At 42.4% G+C, this 25,215-nt stretch overlaps 1 protein-coding gene across 2 annotated transcripts in view; it reads right to left on the bottom strand.

The window, feature by feature from the left end:
• Positions 1-25,215, bottom strand: part of LOC100564939 (5-hydroxytryptamine receptor 2A) — a 221,804-nt gene that overhangs the window by 35,355 nt on the left and 161,234 nt on the right. For both annotated transcript variants that reach the window (XM_062963799.1, XM_062963798.1), the window contains exon 4: positions 19,335-19,589. The gene's annotated coding sequence lies outside the window, so the exon portion shown is untranslated. The remainder of the gene's footprint in view (positions 1-19,334; positions 19,590-25,215) is intronic.

The following is a 25,215-nucleotide window of genomic DNA, read 5'->3' as shown; positions in this document are numbered from 1 at the left end:
GCCACATCACACATACAGATAAATAAATACAACAACTCTAGCAATAAAACAGTAACAAGTAAGTTGGTCCAGAAACATTTAGGGCTTTATAGGCTACTAGCTGTGCCCGGTCACGCATTGCTGTGGCATTGTCTGGTGGTGTTGGTGAGAAATTGTTGAGGTAGTGGTGGTATTGAATGTCTGTTGTATGGTAGTCTTTATGTTTAGTATGCACACTGAAGTGGATTATATGGCAGTGTGGAGTCAAGATAATCCAGTTCAAAGCAGATAATATAAGATTCTAAATGGGTTATACAGCTGTGTGGAAGGGCCTTGAGTCTACACTGCCATATAATCCAGTTAAAATCTGATAATCTGTAGAAGAGGCCTAAGTGAGGCCTAACTGTGCCTGTCCCCTGGGCTGAGTAGGTTGCTAGGAGACCGTGGGCGGAGCTTAGCCTTCAAACTGGCAGCAATTGGATAAAAACTATTATTCCTCTCCCTGTAATTAGGACTTTATTTTTCTTTTCTTTTTGTTGTATCAACCTAGAGCCGTGAATGATGGGTTGTGTTGTCAAATTTTGAGGTTGGGGGGCCTGTAGTTTTGTTGTTTTGTCCGCTGCCCTGATGCCATCACTCTTTTATATATATAGAAAGCCAGCACTTTGAATTGAGCTGGACAGTAAACTGGCAGCTAATGGAGCTGACGTAGCAGTGGAGTTGTATGCTTCCTGTACGCTGCTCCAGTGAGCAACCTATCTGCCACTCGTTGGACTACTTGGAGCTTTCGGACATTCTTCAAAGGCAAGCCCATGTAGAGCGCATTACAGTAGTCTATTCGAGACGTAACAAGAGTGTGGACCACCGTGGCCAAGTCTGGTTTCTCAAGGTATGGGCGCAGTTGGCGCACATGTTTTAATTGTGCAAAAGCTCCCCTGGCCACCACCGAGACCTCAGCGATGAATCCAGGATCACCCCCAAGCTGCAAACCTGCTTCTTCAGAGGGAGTGTAACCCCATCCCACACAGGCTGTAACTCTATACCTTATTTGGTCTTTTGACTGACCAGGAGTGCCTCGTCTTGTCTGGATTCAATTTCAATTTGTTTGCCTTCATCCAGACCATCACAGCTGCCAAGCAATGGTTCAGGACTTGAAAGGCCTACTTAGCAGCAGATGGAAAAGAGTGATAGAGTTAGACATCATCTGCATACAGATGGCATCAAACTCCAAAACTCCAGATGATCTCCCCCAGCTTAATGTACGAGGGCTATCCAGAAAGTAGATTACGTTTTGGAATTAAAAATGAACAAAGTATAGGAGAAAACATTTACCATATGCAGTTGAAAGCCAGACCCAAATACCACTTCTCAACATAGTCCCCATTGAAATCTAGGCACTTCTCATAGCGATAAAAGAGTTTGGAAAAGTCCTTCCCCACCAAACTTTGCCACTTGGCTTGCATCCTCAACCAGGCGGGTGTCCCTTCACGCAGCTGCGCATGTGCATGCACTCAACTTTCCTGCACGCTTGTCCTGGATCACTCTTCTGTTTTGCAAATGCTTGCAAGGAAAGTAATGGCGACCGTTTTTTGGGACAGGAAAGGTGTGCTTCTTGCAAAACAACGTTGTTTCCGACTCCAGAGAACCAACAAGGATACACTCCCGCTGTCCAGTTCCCTGCATAGATCATCCACTAAAGAGACCACTATCTATCTATCCATCCTTCTCTTCCTTCCTCCATCATCTACCTACCTAGCTACCTACCTATCCACCTATGCATCTATCTGCTCTCCAACTACACATTCATCTATCCTACTTTCCATCTATCCACCCATCTATATTATTCTTAGCATTGGCAAATCGGGACTATTCCAGATCTCAAAACTTTGTCATGAGAATGACAAGGCTTTGGAATAGATCTCAGCCATTATCAAGGGCTGAAAAGATTACTGAGAAATCATGAAAAATTGCATCTTCCTCTCCAAGAAAAATCAAACACCATTTGATTATTTTGCCTACAGGAGGTAAACCAACTCACTTGAAATATGGTGCTGGAGACAAATCCGACACATACCATGGACTGCCAAACAGACATATAATCCGAAGAACTGGACTGTGCTTTTGTTAGCGGCCAAAAAGATTCAAATGAGGCTATCCAACTTTGGACAGATCTTGGGATGACACAAGTAATGCTTTGGGGAAAGTCCTGACAGTCAAGAAACCTGTTCAAAAACTTGGAAATTGTTAAATATGCTTTCCATTCCTACTGCAGTGTCAACAAAGCAGTGAATCAATTTTTGAGAGCGACATCTGAAAGTTAGAGGAGCTCTCCAAGGTGCTGAAACTGCAATTTGGAGAACTTTTCAGGATCAACTGTTCTGCCAGATCTAAGACTGGATTCCTCTTTTCTTTCTTGGAGGAAAACGACCCCAAAGGCTGGCCTTCCTCCAACGCCCCTCCAAGGCTTCAACAGCCGCCAGCCATTTCAGAAGATTTATGAGATGCTTCCCTTGAGCTTTTCTCTTCCTCAAGGTTTTCCAATAATAAACAGCCCATCAGTCATTTCTCTTAGTGAGAAAGGTTGGTCCAAAGCAGATTAAATGCTAAGACGGTGGGAGGCAAGGGAAGGATTAGACCAGAGGAGTAAAGCTCTGCATCTCACACATTGATCTCCCTAAAATTTGAGGATTTTTTCCCTCTTTTTTATTATGATGACTAGCTTAGGTACCCAGGGATGCCTGGGTTAGATATTTGGTAATTTGTAGCTCTATTAATTTGAAAAAGTTGTTGTTTTTGGATTTTATGAATGGTCCCATTAAGAAAAGTCATAAGCATGTGAGTGGACTACAAGGTTAATCTCCCTCTAACTCCACCAGTATCTAAACTTGGCCATGTTGGGTCTGTGTGCCACGTTTGGTCGAGATCCATTGATGGTTGGAATTGCAGTGCTCCCTGGATGCAAGTGAACTACATCTCCCAAAATTCAAGGTCATAATCCGCACCAGTGTTCAAAGTTGGCCATTTTATGATTTTTATTTATTTACAACATTTATATTCCGCCCTTCTCACCCTGAAGGAGACTCAGGGCGGATCACATTACACATATAGGCAAACATTCAATGCCTTTTAACATAGAACAAAGACAAGACAAACATAGGCTCTGAGCGGGCCTCGAACTCATGACCTCCTGGTCAGAGTGATTCATTGCAGTGATTCATTGCAGCTGCTCTCCAGCCTGCGCCACAGCCCGAGCCATGTTGAGTATACGTGCCAAGTCTGTTCCAGCTCCATCATCGGCTGGGTTCAAAATGGTCTTTGGATGTTGGTGAACTATAACTCCCCAAATGCAGAGACAATCAACCCCAAACCCAACCAGTGTGTTCTGTTGGTCATGAGGTTTCTGTGTGCCATGTTTGGTTCAGATCCGTTGTTGGAGGGAATTACAGTGCTCTCTGAAAGTGGGGTCCATCTTGGATAATGCATACAAACACACACACACACACATACATACAAATAAACTTTGACTTTTATTGTAGTTATAGATAGGTAGAGATATAGATAAAGATATAAACCTTGGATAAGCCAGGTTCCCTCATGTTCTCCTGGATCAGGCCCTCAGACTGCACTTGTCTTTATAGCCACACAATAATAATGCACAGGGTGGGAGAAAGAAATATTGTCTGTTTAAGGCAAGTGTGAATGGTGCAATTGGCCACCTTGATTAGCACTGAATGGCCTTGCAGCTTCAAAGTCTGGCTGCTTCCTGCCTAGGGAATCAAGGTGGTCAATTGCAAGATTCACACTTGCCTCAAACAGACAAGAGTTCTTTCTCCCACCCTGGACATTATTCCACAGATATATAAACCCCACTTGCCTAGTTTCCAACATACTCACAACCTCTGAGGATGCCTGCCATAGATGTGGGTGAAAAGTCAGAAGAGAATGCTCCTGGAACATGGCTATACAGCCTGGAGAACTCACGGCAATTCAGTGATTCCGGCCATGAAAGCCTTCAACAATACCACTGATGTTTAATTGTATTTTGATGTTTGTATATTTTGAGATTTTAAAGTGTTTTGAAATGCTTGGAGTCTCCTTCATGGAGAGAATACACAGTGTATAAACATAATAATAATAATAATAATAATAATAATAATAATAATAATAATAATAATAATAATACCGCACTACAAACTAGAGCTGACAGCTGGCACACAAAACATTGCATGGAAAGTTCCTTGACAAAATTGAAGGAAAAGCTGATAAGGAGAAGACCTGGCTGTGGCTCACGAATGGGACCCTGAAGAAGGAGACAGAAGGCCTGATCCTTGCAGCCCAGGAGCAAGACATCAGGACAAAGGCAATTCAGGCCAAGATCGAAAAATCAGCTGATGACCCAAAATGCAGACTGTGCAAGGAAACCGACGAAACCATTGATCATCTCCTCAGCTGCTGTAAGAAAATTGCACAGACTGACTACAAACAGAGGCACAACTATGTGGCCCAAATGAGTCATTGGAACTTATGCCTCAAGTATCACCTGCTAGCAGCAAAGAACTGGTGGGATCACAAACCTGCAAAAGTATTGGAAAATGAGCACGCAAAGATACTGTGGGACTTCCGAATCCAGACTGACAAAGTTCTGGAACACAACACACCAGACATCACAGTTGTGGAAAAGAAAAAGGTTTGGATCATTGATGTTGTCATCTCAGGTGACAGTCACATTGACAAAAAACAACAGTAAAAACCCAGCCGCTATCAGGACCTCAAGATTGAACTTCAAAGACTCTGGCAGAAACCAGTACAGGTGGTCCCGGTGGTGATGGGCACATTGGGTGCCGTGCCAAAAGACCTCAGCTGGCATTTGTAAACAATAGGCATTGACAAAATTACAATCTGCCAACTGCAAAAGGCCACCCTACTGGGATCTGCGCACATCATCCGAAAATACATCACACAGTCCTAGACACTTGGGAAATGTTCGACTTGTGGTTTTGTGAAACGAAATCCAGGATATCTATCTTGTTTGCTGTGTCATACAATAAAATAATAATAATAATAATAATAATAATAATAATAATAATAATAATAATAATAACAACAACAATAATAATGGTAATAATAGTAATGATGATGATGTATTTCGCACAGTAGACTCCAAAATAGTAGACCAACTGGAGGTAAACAGTCAAACGGTCGTCACTTTGGCAAATCCCATTCAATCAATGGTTCCTATTCCAGTTAGGACTCCCAATAGGATGGAGTCAAGAAATCCCCAAAAGTCATCAAAGGCTCTTTCTCCTATTTGGAAAAAAAAACATCCAAACTTTCACAAATGCCCCTCTGCCATAAGCATTTGCATTCGCCAAGGTTTCCTGGGCAATAATTCTGATTCATTTTTTTTTTACCTTCAACAGATGTGACTGACATCTCCAAAAGCTGTGCTTTTCATAACAGATGTGATTGACAGGCCTTGAGAGGGGAGGGTCCAACCGAAATGACAATCGTCATTGTCAATTATGCAATCTTTATTTTTAAGAAACCACGCTGTGTGATTGTTCCTATGCAGAAGCATCGAGAGAGCTGGGAAACGGGATGTACACACCTCCAACAATAATGACAATGGCAAAGATGATGCTGATTTACGTTGGTCGTCACCCCCGTGGTGCGCAATGGCAACTGCCATGCTTTCCGGGCCGAGGGAGCACTAAATCCGCTCTGGGTTTTCATCCAAATTTTAACTGACTTCTCAAAGGCCTTGAAATGAACCTTTCAGAACGTGAGTTGCAGCCTCAAAAGGACAAATATGGAAGGTCAATTGGCACCCGGACCTTTCTGGGTCAGAGTCCAAATTAGGAAAAGCAACAGAGAAGCACAAAAAGGGTCAAAAAAGCTGAGTGGTTCAACCATCCCTGTCTTTTTTGTGACCCAAGCGATGCTCCTTTGTTCTTGTTATATTACTTAATTATTATTATACAGTAGAGTCTCACTTATCCAAGCTAAACGGGCCGGCAGAAGCTTGGATAAGTGAATATCTTGGATAATAAGGAGGGATTAAGGAAAAGACTATTAAACATCAAATTAGGTTATGATTTTACAAATTAAGCACCAAAACATCATGTTATACAACAAATTTGACAGAAAAAGTAGTTCAATACACAGTAATGTTATGTTGTAATTACTGTATTTACAAATTTAGCACCAAAATATCATGATATATTGAAAACATTGACTACAAAAATGGCTTGGATTATCCAGAGGCTTGGATAAGCGAGGCTTGGATAAGTGAGACTCTACTGTATTACTGGTGGCACAGTGTGTTAAAGCGCTGAGCTGCTGAACTTGAGGACCAAAAGGTCCCAGGTTCAAATCCTGGGAGCGGAATGAGCGCCCGCTGTTAGCCCCAGTTCCTGCCAACCTAGCAGTTCGAAACCATGCAAATGTGAGTAGATCAATAGGTACCGCTCTGGCGGGAAGGTAACGGTGCTCCATGCAGTCATGCCAGCCACATGACCTGGAGATGTCTATGGACAATGCCGGCTCTTCGACTTAGAAATGGAGATGAGCACCAACCCCCAGAGTCGGTCACGACTGGACTTAATGTCAGGGGAAACCTTTACCTTTACTTCATAGGGACAATCTACACTGTAGAATTAATGCAGTTTGACATTACTTCAAACTTTTTTTATTGTGTCAGAAGCCACTTGAGAACATACCGCAAGTCATTTCTAGTGTGAGAGAATTGGCCGTGTACTGAGACATTGCCCAGGGGATGCCCGGGAGGCTTCTCTCATGTCCCCGCAAGCTAGAGCTGACAGACAGGAGCTCACCCCACCTCACGGATTCAAACCAACAACTTTTAGGTCAGCAATCCAAACTTCAGGCCAGCAGTCCAGCCGGCACTAGGGTTTAACCTATTGCCCCACCACCACTTCGAACTGCCATTGGCTCAGTGTTACAGAAACATAGTTTTAGGACAGCTTTTGCTTTCTCTGCCCAAGAGTAGCAAACTATAAATCCCAAGATTCCATCGCATGTAGCCATGGCAGTTAAAGTGGTGCCATACCTACCTCTTTTCCAGTTTACAATATATATACAGTAGAGTCTCACTTATCCAAGACTCGCTTATCCAAGGTTCTGGATTATCCAATGCATTTTTGTAGTCAATGTTTTCAATGTATCGTGATATTTTGGTGCTAAATTAGTAAATACAGCAATTACAACGTAACATTAGTAAAAGTAAACGTTTTCCCCTGACGTTAAGTCCAGTCATGTCTGACTCTGGGGGTTGGTGCTCATCTCCATTTCTAAGCCGAAGAGCCGGCGTTGTCCGTAGACACCTCCAAAGTCATGTGGCCACTGGCATGACTGCATGCAGCGCCGTTACCTTCCCACCGGTACCTATTGATCTACTCACATTGGCATGTTTTCGAACTGCTAGGTTGGCAGGAGCTGGAGCTAACAGCAGGCGCTCAAGCCGCTCTGGGGATTTGAACCTGGGACTTTTGGTCTGCAAGTTCAGCAGCTCAGTGCTTTAACGCACTTACTTATCCAAGACTCGCTTAGCCAAGGTTCTGGATTATCCAATGCATTTTTGTAGTCAATGTTTTCAATGTATCGTGATATTTTGGTGCTAAATTCGTAAATACAGTAATTACAACGTAACATTATTGCGTATTGAACTACCTTTTCTGTCAAATTTGTTGTATAACATGACGTTTTGGTGCTTAATTTGTAAAATCATAACCTAATTTGATGTTTAATAGGCTTTTTCTTAATCCCTCCTTATTATCCAAGATATTAGCTTATCCAAGGTTCTGCCGGCCCATTTAGCTTGGATAAGTCAGACTCTACTGTATACCACTGCACTTTGGCCCAGTTTGCTTTTATGAATCTTGCTCAGGTTTTTAAATTGCGTGTTTAGACGTCATTGTTATTTTATTATGTTTACATATATAATTTGTATTTTATTTGACACTAGCTGTGCCCTGCCACGCGTTGCTGTGGCCAATTGGAATTGCAGTGAATAGCCTCGCTGCTTGAAAGCCGTTTTCTACATAGGGTATCCTTGCTAGGCCAGGTTGAATGAGATGGAGTAGCCTCGTGGTTTCCAAAGTCTGGCTTTGAAGCTGCAAGGCTGTTCAGTGTTAATCAAGGTGGGCCACAAAGGGGTTGATATATGTGTGGAATAACGTGCAGTGTGGTAGAAAGAACTGTTGTCTGGTTGAGGCAGGTGTTGCCATGGATCTCCTTGATTAGCATTGAATAGGCCTGCAGCTTCAAGGTCTGTCTGGTTAGTACCCGGAAGAATCCTTTACTGGGACGTGTTAGCTGGGTGTGATCATTTAAGTTGTTTAGCATTGAATGGTCTTGTAGCTTCCTAGCCTGGCTGCTTCCTGCGTGAGGGAATCCTTTGTTGGGAGGTGTTAGCTGGGCCTGGTTGTTTCCTGTGTGGAATTCCCCTGTGTTCTGAGTGTTGATTTAGTGTCATGATTTTAGAGATTATATTGTTGTGTATTGTTATTAGAGCACAGTAATTATTATACATTATTTTGATAATGTTATATGATTTGCCTGGAACAGGATTATATGAGGGCCCTTCTACACAATGGTTTAAAATTCACACTGAAGTGGTGTTTTGTGTGTGTGTGTGTGTGTGTTTTTTTTTGTTGTTGTTGTTTTGCTGTGGCCTTGGAGGCAGCCTGGCTTTGAAGCTGCAAGGCTGTTTAGTGTCAATCAAGGTGGGTCACAAAGGGGTGCATTCCGGTTTTTGGGGTTTTTTGGCTCCATGGAGGTTAGGGATGTGTAGTTTGTTTGTAAGAACATAGAGACATGGATGAGGGGTTGTGTTGTCAATTTTCTAGGTTGGGGGGCCTTTAGTTTTGTTGTTTTGCCCGGTGGAGCGATGCCATTCTGCTTTTATATATATATATAGATGTTTTTATTTTCTAATGGCATGGCTCCATGTAAGCCATCCCAAGACCCCTCGGGGAGATGGAGGCGGGATATAAAAATAAAGTTGTTTTTGTTATTGTTGTTGTTATGATTATTATTAATGCCACAATGTAGATGAAACATTCAGTTGCTTGTTTCCATTTCCAATACATCTTTCTGCACCTGACGCATTATGCGCCCCATTGTTCTTAACCCCGGCCGCTTCGGCACAACCGTGCACAACATTGGTGCCGTTCCTCTATTGTTTTCCGGCTTATTTGAAATGGATTGGATGTTTCTGGTAGAAATCTAAATTGCAAGCGCGGAACCCCGGGGCCATGTTCCATAAGGCTCATTATGTTTCATTTAAACGAGAGAGAGAGAAGAAGAAGAGCATGCAAATTGCAGAACAGGCCAAGGAGCGCACAGGATCCTGCGCTTCGGAAATGTTCTCTGGAAATACTTATTGCTATTAGCGCAGCCTGGCATTCTTCAGGCTGACCTTGAGAAGAGAGTAAGTGGCGAATCCTATAAAGCCTGTAAAAAGAGGAATACAGGAACCGTTCAAAGGAAAGGAAGGCATACAACACTGTCTCTCCAACAAACAACTGAGAGATCCGCATTGCACAACTAAAGCATTTTGATACCACTTTGAGCATCCTGGCTCCAGCCTATGGGAGGTTCGGTTTAATTACAGTACCAGGGAGTACTGTCTACACTGAAGAATTAATGCAATGTGACGATACTTTAACTACTCCTGGGATTTGTAGTTTTACAAGGTCTTTCATCTTCTCTGCATCTACACCGTGAAATTAATGCAATGTGACAATACTTTAATTACTATGGAATCCTGGGATTTGTAGTTTTACAAGGTCTTTCATCTTCTCTGCATCTACACCATGGAATTAATGCAATGTGACAATACTTTGATTACTATGAAATCCTTTGATTTGTAGTTTTACAAAGTATTTTATCTTCTCTGGATGCATCTATACTGTAGAATTAATGCAATGTGACAATACTTTTAATTACTATGGAATCCTGGGATTTGTAGTTTTACAAAGTCTTTCATCTTCTGTGGATGCATCTACACTGCAGAATTAATGCAATGTGACAATACTTTGATTACTATGGAATACTGGGATTTGTAGTTTTACATGGTCTTTCATCTTCTCTGGGTGCATCTACACTGCAGAATTAATGCAATGTGACAATACTTTGATTACTATGGAATACTGGGATTTGTAGTTTTACAAGGTCTTTCATCTCTGCATCTACACCATGGAATTAATGCAATGTGACGATACTTTTAATTACAGTAAAGTCTCACTTATCCAAGCTAAACGGGCTGCTGAAGCTTGGATACACGAATATCTTGGATAATAAGGAGGGATTAAGGAAAAGCCTATTAAACATCAAATTAGGTTATGCTTTTACAAATTAAGCACCAAAACATCATGTTATACAACAAATTTGACAGAAAAAGTAGTGCAATACACAGTAATGTTATGTTGTAATTACTGTATTTACGAATTTAGCACCAAAATATCACGATATATTGAAAACATTGACTACAAAAATGGCTTGGATAATCCAGAAGCTTGGATAAGCGAGGCTTGGATAAGTGAGACTCTACTGTACTATGAAATCCTGGGATTTGTAGTTTTACAAGGTCTTTCGTCTTCTCTGCATCTACACCATGGAATTAATGCAATGTGACAATACTTTAATTGCTATGGAATCCTGGGATTTGTAGTTTTACAAGGTCTTTCATCTTCTCTGGGTGCATCTACACTGAGAATTCATACAGTATGACACCACTTTAATGGCCATCGCTCAATGCTGTGGAATCCTGGGAGTTGCAGCTTTGCGCTCTTAGGCAGAGAAGACCCAAGCCCTTGTAAAACTACAATTCCCAGGTTTCCATAACATTATGGCCAACCTAGCTGCATCTACACTGCAGAATTAATTCAGCTTGACACCCACACCCTCTGCCCTTTAACTGCGATGGTTCAATGATATGGAATCCTGGGAGTTGTAGTTTGGATAGAGAAGTTGAAAGACCGCGTCGAACTACAACCCCCAGGGTTTCATAGCATTCACCGGTGTCAGCTAATGTTGCAATAATGGTACAGCATAGAGGCACCCAGAGTGATCTAAATAGCAAATGAAACTATAATTCCCGGGACAATGAATCCAAAGCTACCTCTCCCTTCCTAGCACAGAGAATGGATCAATGTGGTGAGACTTCTCAGAGCATGTTGGGAGATGTACTTATTTATTTATTTATTTATTTATTTACAGTATTTATATTCCGCCCTTCTCACCCCAAAGGGGACTCAGGGCGGATTACAATGAACACATATATGGCAAACATTCAATGCCAACAGACAAACAACATATATAGACAGACACAGAGGCATTTAACATTTTTTTCCCAGCTTCACGATTCCGGCCACAGGGGGAGCTGTTGCTTCACTGTCCACTAGAAAAATATCTATGAGGGGCTACTTGGGGAGTTGTAGTCCACCAAGTACCTCGTCTGGTTCTCTTTTCTCCTTCTTCCCTGACCTCTTTCTTCTTCCTCATTTCCCTCTTGGAGCCATTTCCTTGCAGCTGGAAATCAGGTTAGTTCGGAACAATATGTCTCCCATTACAAAAAAGGATGAATCCCGGCTCTTCATTAAATCATTAAGCCCGTTAAGGCGGGTGACTAATTCCCCTGCATTCTCCTCTCTTGGAGAAACGGCATCTTATTATTAGCCAGGGAAAAAGCAAACTGGCAAGAAAATGCATTTAGGCAGACAGAGCCTTTTAATTTGGGGACGCATTAAACAACGGCTGATTTAATTTCTCCCTTTAAAGAAAAAGAAAAAGAGAAGGCGAAGCAGAAGCAGAATTGTGTTATTGGGGAGAAAGAGGGAAGTGGAGCCTCCGCTTCTGGGCTCCACGCCTGGGCTCTCCCCCTTGACAATATTGACATTTGGAGGGCATTTGATTATTCCATTTATTGGACGTTGGAAAGACGAAAGGGAGCAAAGGGCCAAGAGGTTGGCGGTCGTCCAGGGCACAGTTATGCATTTTTAAGCTTTGCTGAGAGCAATGAGAGCTAAACTTGTGAATCATTGTTCTTTCTGATCTGATCTCTCTTTTCGCTAAACTTACAAGCTGGGGCTCCTGGTGGCACAGTGGGTTAAAGCGCTGAGCTGCTGAGCTTGCAGACCAAAAGGTCCCAGGTTCAAATCCCGGGAGCGGAATGAGCACCCGCTGTTAGCCCCAGCTAATACACAAATTGAGTCCTCTTCTTATATATAATGATTGTTCTTCTTTCTTTATTATGGATAGTAGACTCCAAAACCACAACCGGTTTCAACTCAAAAGAGTCTTCATCAGGTGGATTGTAGTCCTTTTTTCAGTTGTTTTTTTGAGTTTTTTTTAAAAAATGTGGATCAGAAAGATCTAAGTTTTAAACATTCATAACCGGTTGTGGTTTTGGAGTCTACTATCCATAATAAAGAAAGAAGAACAATCATGATATATAAGAGGTAAAAGGTAAAGGTTTCCCCTGACATTAAGTCCAGTCATGTCTGACTCTGGGGGTTGGTGCTGATCTCCATTTCTAAGCCGAAGAGCCGGCGTTGTCCGTAGACACCTCCAAGGTCATGTGGCTGGCATGACTGCATGGAACGCCCTTACCTTCCTGCCAGAGCGGTACTTATTGATCTACTCACATTGGCATATTTTTGAACTGCTAGGTTGGCAGAAGCTGGAGCAACAGCGGGTGATCACTCCGCTCCCAGGATTTGAACCTGGGACCTTTCGGTCCGCAAGTACAGCAGCTCAGTGCTTTAATGCACTTCGCCAATTTGTGTATGTGGAACAATTTGTGTATGTGGAACAATTTGTGTATGTGGAACAATTAAAAAACTAAAGAACATTTATTGTTTATGAGAAGAGGAGTAAATTCATCCTTCAAGAGAAAAATGTTGTTTTTACTGTGAATGTAACAGACCTTTGTTTGTTTGTTTAGCCATGCCTTTTGTATCTGTTTTCATATTGATATATTGAACTAAATTCTAGGTTTAATGATTTCTGTATTACTGTAATAGTGGATACTTGTCTTTGTACTTGGAAGTATAACCAGGCTCAATGTGGACCATCATCTTCATGAACGGAGTGGGCTAGGGATACATTGAATGGCTTCCAAAGGAAAGCAGTGCAAGCGCCACTAAAGGGCTTTAATGATGACATTGGAGAAAAGGTTAAACGGAGCCGGGCTTATGTGCTAAGCCATATAGGAAAGGAGATTAAGCATGGATAGCATTTATCAGTTTTTAATATCTGAAAGGCATTGGGGGAAGCTGTGATTAAACGCCAAGGCTGGAAGACCGGAAAAGAAACCGAGTTGGAGGGGATCCCATCATAGCCCAGCCCTTGCTAACCGGGGTGCAAATAGGACCGCATCGAATCAGACCATCACAAAGAAGGCGCACAAAGGCAGTCAAAGTGGTCTCAAACTGCATTCAGTTCTACGGTGTAGATCAGGGGTATTCACAGTCCCTCAGACTGCTGGGGGGCCAGACTATGATGAAATATTCCAAAGTTAGGATTGTTGTTGTTGAGTGCCTTCAAGTCATTTCAGACTTAGGTCAACCCTAAGTCTAAAGTTTAGGACAGAGGCCAGGTCAATGACCTCAGAGGGCCTTAGTTTGGGGTCCCCTGATCTAGACGATCTCATAAGATCACAGGTAAGCAAAGAGACCACCAAAGACCATCTAGATGGTATCATAAGACCATCGGTAAGTAAAGAGACCTCCAAAGACCATCTAGACGATCTCATAAGACCACAGGTAATCAAAGAGACCTCCAAAGACCATCTAGACGATCTCATAAGACCACAGGTAATCAAAGAGACCTCCAAAGACCATCTAGACGATCTCATAAGACCATCGGTAAGCAAAGAGACCTCCAAAGACCATCTAGACGATCTCATAAGACCATAGGTAAGCAAAGAGACCTCCAAAGACCATCTAGATGGTCTCATAAGACCATCGGTAAGTAAAGAGACCTCCAAAGACCATCTAGATGGTATCATAAGACCATCGGTAAGGAAAGGAACCCTCAAAGGCCAACTAGATGATCTCGTCAGTCCATCAGAAGACCATAGATAAGGAAAGGGACCCTCAAAGACCATCTAGATGGTTTCATAAGACCATAGGCAAAGAAAGGGGCCCCCAAAGGCCATCTAGACAATCTCATAAAACCATAGGTAAGGAAAAGGGCCCTCAAAGGCCATCTAGACGGTCTCATAAGGCCGTAGCTAAGCAAAGAAACTTTCAAAGACCATCTAGACGATCTCATAAAGCCATAAGTAAGCAAAGAGACCTCCAAAGACCCAGGGAGACTTAGGTCAACCCTAAATCTATAGTTTAGGACAGGGGCCAGGTCAATGACATTGGAGGGCCGCATCCAGCCCATGGGCCTTAGTTTGGGGACCCCTGGTGTAGATGCATCTATGATGGCCTAAAGGACCCCGGAAAGTCAAATTAGGAGCCTAAAAGGACCAGATTCAACCCCAAAGAATGAGATGATCTAGCGCTCTCCTAACAAATAGACAGATAAATCAAAGATAAGAGACATCTTATCAAACCCAATCAGTGGGTTGCTGAAAGGGCTCATTTGCTCTGCTAATGGGTCCCTTACCTAATTAATTTTCTGGCTTCATTCGTTGGGGATGAAAGGCTGAGAGGAAAGGTTGGGTAAACAATCTTATTGGATCCATTTAGACTAAATGATGAGTTTCATTTCCAGGTCTTTGCCCCTTCCCATCCCATTGGCAACCCAAATACGTTGGGTGCAATGGAGGGGAATGCGGAAAGCGACGTATAATTGGGTATTTGCGTATTTTGCTCCCTTTCCCAGGTTTGTCAGTGTCTAATTCAATTGCAGTTGTGCCCGTTCCCAATTTGCGACTGGTCTCCTTTCATTTACCAAAACAAGCTTTGCAGGGCACCAGGAGAAAGCCGGCCAGTATTTTTAGCAACGGAAAACACAAATTGGAGGGGGAGGGAAATCCCACGTTTCCAGGGACAAGGCGACAACGAGAGCCAATCGCAAACCGCAAGAGAAGAAGAGTCAATTAAAAGCCGCCCAGAGTCCAAAGCAATAAAGGAATAATGAAGTCCTTAATCAGGTAATGCAACCAACGGCTTAGAAGGAAACCCGTTTCAGCATCAAACGAAAGGGGAAAATCCAAGATACATCTATCCTTCAAAAGACATGCTAAAGAGCTCTATCCATCTGAACCCCAAAACAAGCGACTCTGCCCCATATGGGATCTATGTATATAATCGAATATATGTATATACAATATTATTGTTTTGTCGAAGGCTTTCATGGCCGGGATCACAGGTTTGTTGTATGTTTTCCAGGCTGTATGGCCATGTTCCAGAAGTATTCTCTCCTGAGGTTTCGCCCACATCTATGGCAGGCATCCTCTGAGGCTTTGAGGTCTTTAGGAAACTAGGCAAGTGGGGTTTATATATCTGTGGAAGGTCCAGGGTGGGAGAAAGAATCCGGAAAACATACAACAACCCAATATTATTGTTGTTTTCCGGGATGGCTCCCACATCCAGAGAGCAGTACCATGGCCAATGACCATGGATCTCGACCAAAGCTGGCTCACAAAACCATCCTGATCAACTTAAAATACCATGGGGTCTTTGGGGAAGGGATTGACAAGGGATGACATCCAAAAAGAACTGTCAAGCCTGCTGACGATGGATCTGGTTCAAACCTGGCACAAGACCCATCTTGATCAACTTAAAATAGGAGCCTCCGGTGACCTAGGGGATAAAAGCCTCGTGACTTGAAGGTTGGGTTGCTGACCTGAAGGCTGCCAGGTTCGAATCCCACCCGGGGAGAGCACGGATGAGCTCCCGCTTTCAGCTCCAGCTCCATGCGGGGACATGAGAGAAGCCTCCCACAAGGATGGTAAAACATCAAAACATCCGGGTGTCCCCTGGGCAACGTCCTTGCAGACGGCCAATTCTCTCACTCCAGAAGCAACTCCGGTTGCTCCTGACACACAAAAAAAATCAACTTAAAATGCTGGCAGGCATTGAAAGTGATTAGCTCAGGGTGATGGGATCTGTAGTCCACTCACATCTGGAGGGAACTGTCAAACCTGCTGATGATGGATCTGGAGCTAACATGTTAAGTAGAATAATAGAATCATAGAATCGTAGAGTTGGAAGAGACCTCATGGGCCATCCAGTCCAACCCCCTGCCAAGAAGCAGGAAAATCTAATTCAAAGCACCCCCGACAGATGGCCATCCAGCCTCTGCTTAAAAGCCTCCAAAGAAGGAGCCTCCACCACGGCCCAGGGGAGAGAGTTCCACTGCCAAACAGTCCTCACAGTCAGAAAGTTCTTCCTGATGTTCAGGTGGAATCTCCTTTCCTGTAGTTTGAAGCCATTGCTTTGTGTCCTAGTCTGCAGGGCAGCAGAAAACAAACTTGCTCCCTCCTCCCTATGACTTCCCTTCACGTATTTGTACATGGCTATCATGTCTCCTCTCAGCCTTCTCTTCTGCAGGCTAAACATGCCCAGCTCTTTAAGCCGCTCCTCATAGGGCTTGTTCTCCAGACCCTTAATCCTTTGAGTTTCCCTCCTCTGGACACTTTCCAGCTTGTCAACATCTCCCTTCAACTGCGGTGCCCAGAATTGGACACAGTGTGATTCCAGGTGTGGTCTGACCAAGTCAGAATAGAGGGGAGCAGGACTTCCCTGGATCTAGACGCTATTCCCCTATTTATGCAGGACAGAATCCCATTGGCTTTTTTTGCTGCCGCATCACATTGTAGGCTCATGTTTAACTTGTTGTCCATGAGGACTCCAAGATCTTTTTCACACGTCCTGCTGTCGAGTCCGGCATCCCCCATTCTGTATCTTTGCATTCCATTATCTTGCATTTGTCCCTGTTGAACTTCATTTTCTTAGTTTCGGCCCATCTCTCTAGTCTGTCAAGATTGTTTTGAATTCTGCTCCTGTCTTCTGGAGTGTTAGCTATCCCTCCCAGTTTGGTGTCGTCTGCCAACTTGATGATCGTGCCTTCTGACCCTTCGTCTAAGTCGTTAATAAAGATGTTGAACAGAACCGGGCCCAGGACAGAGCCCTGCTGATGGCACTCCACTCGTGACTTCTTTCCAAGATAAAGATGAAGTAGATTAGTCATGACCAGCTTAAAATACTGGTGGGGTTTGGGCAGGAGTGTTGACAGAGCATGATGGGACTTGTAGTCTGGTCACATCCAGAGTACCGTGTGAATCTCACCAAAAATGGATCTTGACCAAATTTCACACACACACTCAACATAGTCAACTTTACATACTGGTGGGGTTTGGGAAGGCAATGACAGAGGATGTTGGGAGTTGTATTCACCAAAGATATGGACCAAATTTGGCACCCAGACCATCACCATCTTAAAATACTGGAGGGGTTGGGGAAGGGGGAACTGACCCAGGATGATAGGAGTTGATGTCCACTAATATCCAGAGAGCACTATGAACCCCACCAGTGATTGATCTCACCCAAACTATTATGACACACAATGCTGGTAGGGTTTGGTGGGAAATTGACCTAGGATGATGGGAGTTGTAGTTCACCCACATACAAACCTAAAACACATACCCATAATGACTCAGTTTAATTACAAGGGGGGAGGGCAGAAATGGTAGGGGTGATGGGAGTTGTAGTTCACCCACATCCCAGAGAACTGTGTGAATCCCACTAACTATGGATCTGGACCAAACTTGGCACACAGACCCGCATGACTAATGTATAATAACAGCAGGATGGGAGGGGGTGAGATAATATGATGGGAGTTGTAACAATGATAATGATAATAATAACAACAACAACAACAACCCCTCCGTAGGTGCCACCTTGTTGTGGTGGGAGGGCCATAAACACCTGGGCCATACCTGTCATAAAGTATACTGCTGGCATTATAAACTGGACACAGGTGGAACCGGACAATTTGGACAGAAAAACAAGAAAACTCATGACCATTCATCATTCACTGCACCCTCGCAGTGATGTTGACCAGCTATATCTGCCTAGAAGATCAGGGGGCAGAGGACTCTTGCAAGTAAAACAAACAGTCAAAGAAGAAGAACAGGCCCTGGCAGAATATGTAAAGCAAAGTGAAGAACCTGCTTTGATTGAAGTCAAAAATCAGAAACTTCTCAAAGCACAGCAGACAAAAAACCAGTACAAGAAAACTGCACTACAAACTAGAGCTGACAGCTGGCACAACAAAACACTGCATGGAAAGTTCCTTGACAAAATTGAAGGAAAAGCTGATAAGGAGAAGACCTGGCTCTGGCTCATGAATGAGACCCTGAAAAAGGAGACAGAAGGCCTGATCCTTGCAGCCCAGGAGCAAGCCATCAGAACAAAGGCCATTAAGGCCAAGATCGAAAAATCAGCTGATGACCCAAAATGCAGACTGTGCAAGGAAACCAACGAAACCATTGATCATATCCTCAGCTGCTGTAAGAAAATTGCACAGACAGACTACAAACAGAGGCACAACTATGTGGCCCAAATGATTCAGTGGAACTTATGCCTTAAGTACCATCTTCCAGCAGTAAAGAACTGGTGGGATCACAAACCTGCAAAAGTATTGGAAAATGAGCACGCAAAGATACTGTGGGACTTCCAAATCCAGACTGACAAAGTTCTGGAACACAACACACCAGACATCACAGTTGTGCAAAAGAAAAAGGTTTGGATCATTGATGTCGCCATCCCAGGTGACAGTCGCATTGACGAAAAACAACAGGAAAAACTCAGCCGCTATCAGGACCTCAAGATTGAACTTCAAAGACTCTGGCAGAAACCAGTACAGGTGGTCCCGGTGGTGATCGGCACATTGAGTGCCGTGCAAAAGATCACAGCCGGCATTTGGAAACAATAGACATTGACAAAATTACGATCTGCCAACTGCAAAAGGCCACCCCACTGGGATCTGCAAGCATCATCCGAAAATACATTACACAGTCCTAGACACTTGGGAAGTGTTCGACTTGTGGTTTTGTGATACGAAATCCAGCATATCTATCTAGTTTGCTATGTCATACAATTAATAATAATAATAATAATAATAATAATAATAATAATAATAATAATAAGATGATGATGATGATAATGATGCTGCTGCTGCTGATGAAGTCACAGAGGCCCTGCATTTGAAAGACGCGAGCAAAGTTGTTAAAACTACGGTTTTCTTGAGGCCTCTCATTCATAAAACCAACTTGATAACCCAGAACCTCAATTTCCCCAAAAGAACCGTCTTGTCTCCAATTCTGCCACACTCAATGCATTCAGAAATGAAGATTTTCTCTTGAATCTTACCTAAGAAATGTTTCTCTCTTGCCTTTTCAGCAGACAGTGAGCCAGAAGTCTCTTCTCCACATGGAAAGGATTTGAACCCAGGGCCAGCAGGGAAAGGGAAAAGGTCCCAGATGAAAAAGAGTTGAAGGAAACCAGTCTGAGGAAATTCCTCCAATTGCTGAGCTCCTCACTTAGTTGGCAAGAACTACGTTAGATCCATATCCATGGATTTTGACATCATGAGATGGGATGGATGAAACACCAGAAGAAAAAAACCTGAAAAAGAGAGAGGAAAAAATTCTGAATATTATTTACTACACACTCTTGCTCACATTTTCCTGTTATTTGGTTGCATCTAAATAAGTTGCCATGTAGTTAAAAGGGTTGAAGGATGGAAGGGTGGCTTCCTTTTATTTCTTACTTTCTTTGATCCCCTGCGATGCCTGGGTTCTGTGATTTGTAACGCTGTTTATTAGAAAAAGATCATTGTTTGTTTTGCGATTTTATGAGTGGTCCCATTGGAAAATGCATAAGGGTGTGAGTAAGTTACAACTCTCATCATCCTCTATCATTACCCCCCTCCAAACCACATCAGTATTTATAGTTGGTAATGTTGGGTATGTTTGCCAAGTTTGGTCCCGATCCATCATCAGTGGGGTTCACAGTGTTCTGTTTGTGGGTGAACTACAACTCTCATCATCCCTGGACAATGCCGCTCAAACCCCTCCTGTATTTAAAGTTGGCCATGATGGACCTGTGTGCCAAATGTAGTCCAGGCTCGTTGTTTGGTGGGATCTACAGTGCTCTTCACATATGGGTGAACTACAACTCCCATCATCCTCTGTCATTGCCCCCAAATCCCACCAGCATTCAAAGTTTATCATCTTGGGTCTGTATGCCAGGTTTGGTCCAGACTCGTCATCGGTGGGATCCACGGTGTTAATCACATATGGGTGAACTACAACTCCCATCATCCTCTGTCATTACTCCCAAACCCCACCAGTATTTAAAGTTCAACTTGGAGGGGGTCTGTGTGTCATGTTTGGTCCAGACCCATTTTGGTGGGATCCAGAGTGCTCTTCACATATGAGCGAACTACAACTCCCACCATCCTCGGTCATTGCCCCCAAACTCCACCAGTATTTAAAGTTTATCATGTTGGGTCTGTGTGCCAGGTTTGGTCCAGATCCATCATTGGGGAGTCACGGGGCTTTCTGAAAGAGAGTGAACTATAACTCCCAACATCCAAGGTTGGCAGGAGTCACAGTGATCTCTGGGAGTGGGAGCTGTCTTGGAAATTGCACACAAACAGACATACACATACAAGCATACAAACATATTTCCACTTATCTGAAATATTTTGTTACTGTTTGTCTGCTCACTGGGGATTCCAAAACAGTGTGTGGCCCCAAAGATAGAAAACAGACTCAACAAACCATGTTTAAACCAATTACACTCAAAATACAGTAGAGTCTCACTTATCCAAGACTCTCTTATCCAAGGTTCTGGATTATCGAAGGCATTTTTGTAGTCAATGTTTTCAATATATCATGATATTTTGGTGCTAAATTTGTAAATACAGTAATTACAACATAACATTACTGCGTATTGAACTACTTTTTCTGTCAAACTTGTTGTATAACATGATATTTTGGTACTTAATTTGTAAAATCATAACCTAATTTGATGTTTAATAGGCTTTTCCTTAATCTCTCCTTATTATCCAAGATATTCGCTTATCCAAGGTTCTGCTGGCCCATTTAGCTTGGATAAGTGAGACTCTACTGTAAAGGGAAACCATATAGTTCACCCATATGTGATGAACACTGTGGATCCCAACTATGACGGGTCTGGACCAAATGTAGCACACAGAATCAACATGACAAACTTTAAATACTTGGGAAGGAGGAGGTTGGGGGTAATGACGGAGAATGATGGGAGTTGTAGTTCACCTATATGTGAAGAGCTCTGTTTATAATTTAGACCATGCAGCCTGCCAAAGTCATTGACGTGGCCCCTGTCCTAAACTTTAGACTTAGGGTAGACCTAAGTCTACCTTGTCTTTGGAGGTCTCTTTGCTTACCTGTGGTCTTATGAGATCGTCTAGATGGTCTTTGAAGGTCTCTTTGCTTAGCTATGGCCTTATGAGATCATTTTGATGGCTTTTGGAGGTCACTTTCCTTACCTATGGTCCTATGAAACCGTCTAGATGGCCTTTGGGGGCCCCTTTCCTTACCCATGGTCTTATGAAACCATCTAGATGGTCTTTGAGGGTCCCTTTCCGTATCTATGGTTTTCTGATGGCCTTATGAGATCATCTAATGGTCTTTGAGGGTCCCTTTCCTTATCTATGGTCTTCTGATGGCCTTATGAGATCATCTAGATGGCCTTTGAGGGTCCCTTTAATCACCTATGGTTTTATGAGACCATCTAGATGGTCTTATGAGATCGTCTAGATCAGGGGTCCCCAAACTAAGGCCCTCCAAGGTCATTGACGTGGCCCCTGTCCTAAACTTTAGACTTAGGGTTGACCTAAGTCTGAAATGATTTGAAGGCACACAACAACATCAATCCTAACTTTGGACTATTTCATCATAGTCCGGCCCCCCAACAGTCTGAGGGATCATGAATCGGCCCTCCACTTAAAAAGTTTGAGGAACCCTGATTTAGACTTTGCAAAGAGATTATTCCCAGTTTCTTTCGTTCCCAAACAACATCCAGATTCCAAGATGAGTCAACGTTACATGTTGAATTTCATATGATTTTCATAGGCAAAATACAGCTTTCACGTTTCACCGGTGGTCTCTAATCCAAGTCCCAACCAGGGCTGACCCTGCTTAGCTTCCCAGATGAAACCAAATCTGGTCCCTCCGGCCCTTATCCTTTTTCACAAAATGGTGTTAATTCTTGCACTAATTCCGGATTGGTTTTTTAAATTGGGCTGAACAGGGGAGAGGGGGCCCATCCCAGCCTCCCCGCTTCGAATGCTAATCCCTTTCGAAAAGCAAACACCGCCAATATTGAAATTAAATATCCGCCGCATCTGCTCTGTGCGCTTAATTAAGAATGAAGACGATGTTCAAGGGGAAAGGCAGGGAGGGAGGGTGGATGGCGGAGGCGGGAGCCAGAGAGGATCTCCATGGATCGCTACAAGCAGGTTAATCCACCGACAGGTTAGGATGTGGTTTTCATTTCTCCAGAGACGTTACGTGCAGAGATCGAGGACTTTGGAAATAAATGTTTAAAATGACAAAAACTGTGTTCTTGTTCGTCTAATGTTTCTTTGAATTCTTCTTTCCCTGGTAGAGATGAGTCAGCCAATTTGACTCATTACATCAGACCTTGAAATCTGCCTCTTGTTGGGGCCAAATCCAGCCAAAAATGCCCGTAACCCTTCTTCCAAAATTGGGGAATGCTATGTTGCAAACAGCAACCTCCCAGCCTTACACTATTTGTTTACTAATACAGTAGAGTCTCACTTATCCAAGCCTCGCTTATCCAAGCCTCTGGATAATCCAAGCCATTTTTGTCGTCAATGTTTTCAACATATGATATTTTGGTGCTAAATTTGTAAATACAGTAATTACAACATAATATTACTGCGTATTGAACTACTTTTTCTGCCAAATTTGTTGTATAACATGATGCTTTGGTGCTTCATTTGTAAAACCATAACCTAATTTGATGTTTAATAGGCTTTTCCTTAATCCCTCCTTATTATCCAAGATATTTGCTTATCCAAGCTTCTGCCAGCCCGTTTAGCTTGGATAAGTGAGACTCTACTGTATATATATTTGCTAACCTGTATTCTAAGTGTATGTTGATTTGCTAGTTTGACTTACCATATATACTCGAGTATAAGCCGACCCGAATATAAGCTGAGGCACCTAATTTTACCACCAAAAAAACTGGGAAAACATTGACTCCAGTATAAGCCGAGATACAGTAGAGTCTCACTTATCCAACATAAACGGGCCGGCAGAATGTTGGATAAACGAATATGTTGGATAATAAGGAGGCATTAAGGAAAAGCCTATTAAACATTAAATTAGGTTATGATTTTACAAATTAAGCACCAAAACATCATGTTAGACAACAAATTTGGCAGAAAAAGTAGTTCAATACGCAGTAATGCTATGTAGTAATGACTGTATTTACGAATTTAGCACCAAAATATCACGATATATTGAAAACATGCGTTGGATAATCCAGAATGTTGGATAAGCGAGTGTTGGATAAGTGAAACTCTACTGTACCAATAAAATTACATTAATTGAGGCATCAGTAGTTTAAATGGGGTTGTTGTATGTTTTCTGGGCTGTCTGAACAAAGGATGCCCTCAGGCAGGAGAAGGTAGGAGATGAAGCTATTAAATGCTAATCAAGGTGATTAACTACAACATTCACACTGGCCTTCAACTGACAAAGAGTTCTTCTCTCACCCTGGACTTTCCACAGATACTGTATATATAAACCTCCCTTGCTTAGTTTCTCCGTACCTCACAACCTCTGAGGATGCCTGCCATAGATATGGGCAAAACGTCAGGAGAGAATACTTCTAGAAGATGGCCAGACAGCCCGGAAAACATACAACAACTCTGTGATCCCGGCCATGAAAGCCTTTGACAGTAGTTTAAGTGTTTTGGAAACTTTACATCAAACTGTAATTTAAGATATGACTGTTCAACTCTGATTAAATCATTATTTTCATCTTCAATGTAAATGTGATTATGTACCCTTTTAATAATAATAGAGTGAAATAATAAATGTAATAATAATAATAATAATAATAATAATAATAATAATAATAAATGCAGTAAAATAATACATACAATAATAAATATAGTAAAATAATAAATGTAATAATAATAATAATAATAATAATAATAGAGCAAAATAATAAATGTAACAATACCAATAATAATAGAGAAAAATAATAAATATACCATATATACTTGAGTATAAGCCGACCTGAATATAAGCCCACCGGGACCCTCACCCGAGTATAAGCCGAGGAGGTTTTTTTCAGTCCTAAAAAAGGGCTGAAAAACTAGGCTTATACTCGAGTATATACAGTACTTCTTTGGTGTGGGAGAGGTTCTAGACATGGGATTGTACTGAGCATGTTCAGACTCAGGACTCCATTTTGTATTCAGTGTAATTATGGACTTCAATGGAAGCAGTTTGCTTTAGACCTCAGTGGAGATGGATGCATGTATGCTTATGGACTTCAGTGAGTGCAACTATACCTAAAGACTATGGACTATTGATACCCTGTACTCAACACAGAGAGAAGCTACATCCCACCCATAACTGAACTTTAATAAGAAATGTGCCTGTATCGTGAAATAATACAATATGTTTGTGAATAAACAAGATACGTTATTTTTTAAAGAATACTTAATCTCTGAGTGCATATTTTAAACTAAAAGGTTTCAAGGGGGTATATATGGTTTGGGCAACTGCAATTTCAACTTCAAAGAAACAACTATCTTCTGCTAACTAAATATATTTTTGTAGTGGCATGTCTTTGTCCTTGGCAGTTTAGAAACATGGTTCTTCAGTTTAACAGCTGAGTTACCTGTGTGCCATTACACGAATGCTTACAGATATCACTTGTTCAAAGAGTTGACTTCTAAGAAGGGTCATGCTTTTCTTGACTAGTGGTTTTCAAAAGGTGGTCTCCACATGTTCATGGAGATTCACATTTGCCATGAACATTTTCCCTTTTCAATAAGGTTATTTCCATTTATATAACTCTTCAGGAGTTATTTTATTAACTCCCGAAGAAGGGGATTTTCTCCCTGAAACAGGGTACAAAAATACCCGGGACCCCTGTAGACTTGGGACTTTATTTGGACTTTACTTTCGAAGACTTTTTTGAGAGCGGTGCTCCAGCATTA

The sequence above is a fragment of the Anolis carolinensis genome, unplaced genomic scaffold, assembly GCF_035594765.1.
Source record: "Anolis carolinensis isolate JA03-04 unplaced genomic scaffold, rAnoCar3.1.pri scaffold_12, whole genome shotgun sequence".
Classification (NCBI taxonomy): domain Eukaryota; kingdom Metazoa; phylum Chordata; class Lepidosauria; order Squamata; family Dactyloidae; genus Anolis; species Anolis carolinensis.
This window is presented reverse-complemented; position numbering and strand designations above follow the sequence as displayed.